Below are 4101 nucleotides of genomic sequence, written 5' to 3' on the forward strand. Positions count from 1 at the left end.
AACATGACTACAAGGAAAAAGGGGAAAAACATTCTAATAGAAATAAAATTAAAACAGGGTCAATATTTCAAAATAATTATACCATGAATATTTTCTTACAATTAATCACCAAAATAAAAGAGGAAAAGAGTAGACAGGTTATTACCCATTACTATTTCATGTTCTATAATTTTCCATTTTCATATCTAAATTCCTTTTTAATATAATGAAATGTCGCTTATATAAATTCATTAATAACTTCTATTACTTTAATAGATTATACAATTTACATACAAATACTAAACATACAACTGTAACATTTCACCAATTTCATTTTTCCTAATCCATAATCATCCTTCATGATTAAATTGATTTTGAAAATATCCATGTAAAGTCTATCTCCATATAAAATTTATTTTGACTTCTATGATATTGACTATTTGTATATTGTATATTTTAATTTCAACACTAAAATATGTGGAATTTAAGAAAAACCAATGTCACTGTCATTGTAAATCATTGTAAAAATGGATATTTTCAAAAATGATATTTTGAATTTTAGTTATACTTCAAACTTTTTAATACAAACCTTTATACTATACATATACATATAAGTGTATAAGGATAATTCTTAATATTTCTCCATTTTCACTTCAGAATGCTAAATGCAAATTTCATTTTCCAATTTATTTATTTCTCTTAAATTGTATTAAGTTTCATAATCATTAGCTATTATAATTTAGTTGAGATTACGGATTTTCATTATATTGTATTAAGATAGAAAATTTTTGCAATCCTAATGAGGAAAATATTTTTCCAGATTTTAAAGAACATGCCAACTATGATCATGTTGCTGAAAATTCTTGCTGAAAATTCTACTTTAGTCTAGAAGAACTTTTTGGTACCCTCTTTTTGAAGACAAAAGACTATGGTTTGATGTTTCTTTTAGGATGGATGGGAATAGAAAAGATGACATAGTTTTGAGCTCCTGTAATGAAGAAAAATAAAATCATTTCCAGCTCAGATTTAAATGATTAGTTGCCAGTTTTAGATTCAAGCTTTGAAGAGTATCCTTGTAGGCCTGGGTTTGAAGAGGAAACCAGAGGAGAGAATTTCCAGCCTTATTCATGGAAATAACAACACATAATTAAAGAATTACACTTTTGGCTAATTCAGTCCAAACAAAACCGAATGGGAGGATAGCAGAAAACGGAGGCTGGCAGGTTGATTTGACAAAGAAACTCAGTCAGCTAGCCAGTCTGCCAACATAATCTTGACTTTTTTGAGAAATGTTTTCCTAATCCATTCTGTTTTGCTATTGATGAACCAGTTAAAAGTGTTTGCATTCCAAGAGATGACGTCTACAATGTGTTCAGAGTCTCATTCAAAATCAATGGATCGTTGTTTTAGAGGCACATTTTAGTACCTTCTATGACTGGAATCAACTGAGCCTGGCTATTTACTTTCATGCCATTATTCTATAGAAACACTACCTTCATTAGGCCATTCTAACTGCTGATATGAAACAAAATCTCTGCTATAAGGAACAATATTTGCATCTATTGAAAGTAATTTTAACTTTAAAAACACTGGCTGGAAATTATGTAATATGTAAGGAGACCAACCATGCAGGTATAGTGCTCTAACCTAGGGCTGATGCCCTAATCTCGATGCATTGAATAAAAATAGTAATGTCCTTCCTCAGTTAAACCGATATGAGCACATGCAAACAATATGCCAACAAAGGTCACTTCGTCTGACTTAAAACCTGCTAACTGCATTTGTTTATATAGTGTGAAAACTACCTTGCTACGCCCATGTTGGGCACATCCTACAATCATTGCATTCCATGACACTAAATTCTGGTGACGTAATTCATCAAAAAGCTGGCAAGCATCTTCTATGCTTCGACATTTTGAATGCATGTCTAAGAGGGCGCTGCCCACGTAAGTATTGCTTTCAAAGCCAGTTTTGATGGCACAAGCATGGAACTGCTTGCCCTTTTCCAGAACTGCTAAATTAGCACATGCTCTAAGAACACTCGAGAAGGAAAACTCATTAACCCCATTACATGTTTCTTGCATTCCCCTAAATAGTCTCAGAGCCTCTTCCCCATGCCCATTTTGTGTATATCCTGAAATCATGCTACTCCACAGGACTGCACTGTTTTTCGTCATTTTTTCAACCAGTTTGCGTTCATCCTCCATAAGATCACATTTTGCATACATATCGACAATGGCAGTTCCTGCAAATACACAAGACTCAAATCCAAATTTAAGGATCTCGGCATGAAGCATATTACCATGTTCCAAAGCTGCTAAACTGGCAGAAGCCTTGAGAACACTGGCCAATGTGAATTCGTTTGGTTTCATGCTAGTTCGCCTCATCAGGGAGAACATCTTAAGAGCTTCCCCAGCAAGCGTATTTTGAGCAAAACCTGAGATAACCACAGTCCACGAAACCAGGTCCCGCTCCGGCATTTGCTAAAACAACTCAAGGGCTTCTTTGCCACTTCCCATTTGGATATATCCTGCAATTAATATAGTCCAAGGAACTACACTTGATTGAGTGATTTTGTCAAACAGTTGGCGTGCATACTCCATTCATAAATTGATAACCGTGTAGGTGCGCAATCTCAATGTCATCTCCGAAAAGCAAATTCACGGCCACGGTGATTCTTTGTAGACTGCTAAGATTCCAAAGCCCTAAGAAGGATTTGTGAGCTGAACTGTGAGACAGAGTGGAGTTTGAACTGGGTGGCCAAGTGAACTGTGCGGCGGAGTTAATCATGCTCAAAGCTGAAAGGGAATGCATCATGCGCCTGGTAGATATATGTAACACTTAAATACAACTGAATGTAATAGATATATGTAGGGATTTTGTTTTATAGTGTAGACAACTCAGGTATATGTTCTGTTAAGAGTCATTTAACTGTACGTTTAAGAGTGAAAATAAGGTAGTTAGTCACTGTATAGGATGGAGTCTTACTTGCAGAAACCTTTAATAAATATCAAACAACCCAAGAACTCAAAAAGACCACCGTTACTACTACACTCACTACACGGCATGTTTAACTAACTACAAGAAAAACTTAAAATGACATGGGGTAAACGAGCAGTGACCACTTAGATCCAGTGCAAACTCCACTTTTAGGCAAAAAAAAAAAATTACAGTTTTAAAGAGGTCAGAAGCCTTAAGCTATGAAGCTCGAAGAGACAAATGTGAAAAATAATAGAAAAATTAAGAACCTTGGGGAAGCAAATGTGAAAAATGACAAAAATGATCTGAACGAAGGAAGGGCTATAGCAGTAAGAGAAAATTTGATGATTTGTAAGTCGACCCTGATTTGCATACGATCTAACCTCCTCTTGTACAAACCTCTCCAAGCCTAATGAAGAATCAGATCAAGGCAATTTCGGTGGAAGTTTGGTATTTGAATGTCGTGAGTTTGAAATAAAAATGTCTAGCGCAAACCTGGGGTGATTTTGGCATAAGTATACTATTAACTGGCGTAATTTTTCAAGGGCTTGTATTGAATGAGAGCGTGCAAGGGTCTCATAGTTTTGTCAAATGTCTACTTTTTAAATAGAATGAGTTTTGGTTTCAAAGAGATGACGCCATATGAAAATCTGATTTTACCAAAATGGAATGAGCTTCAAGGGATGATGCTAGGTGCAAATCCGAGTGATGTTCGCTATAATTTTTGATTCGAATGGCTTGAATTTTGAAAGGGCTGATGTCCAAGGCAAGTTTGGGGAAAGTTGGCACAAGTCTTCTATTTGAATAGAATCGTATTTTCTTGGATGCACGTTTCTTGACACACTTACAGAAGAAATAAATCCTCATTCTATACAAAACATTTTTATTTCAATAATCCTCTGTGGATAGAATCATTAGGATGTGAGTATAATAAAAATAAAATAAAAATCATTTAGATCGAAGTTTTGTACATTAAAATGTCTATAGGTCCTAAGTGTTGAATCCAGCTCTGATACCATATGTAACAGCCCAAAGTAAATATAAAATTAATTTCCTAATTAAAATCAGAATCAACAAATAAGTACATACCTATTACCTGTGATCGATGTCTGCTAGATGACAACAAGGTTTTTGGGATGACTC

At 34.7% G+C, this 4101-nt stretch overlaps 1 pseudogene; it reads right to left on the reverse strand.

Annotated features, from left to right (window-relative positions):
- Nucleotides 1-1640: 1640 nt before the first annotated feature.
- LOC149234978 (putative pentatricopeptide repeat-containing protein At5g52630 pseudogene) lies at nucleotides 1641-2459 on the reverse strand (annotated as a pseudogene).
- Between the last annotated feature and the right edge of the window lie 1642 nt (nucleotides 2460-4101).

Source organism: Pinus tabuliformis, chromosome 8 (assembly GCF_031772625.1).
Source record: "Pinus tabuliformis cultivar Carrire ecotype Pingquan chromosome 8, CPIR1, whole genome shotgun sequence".
In the NCBI taxonomy this organism is placed as follows: domain Eukaryota; kingdom Viridiplantae; phylum Streptophyta; class Pinopsida; order Pinales; family Pinaceae; genus Pinus; species Pinus tabuliformis.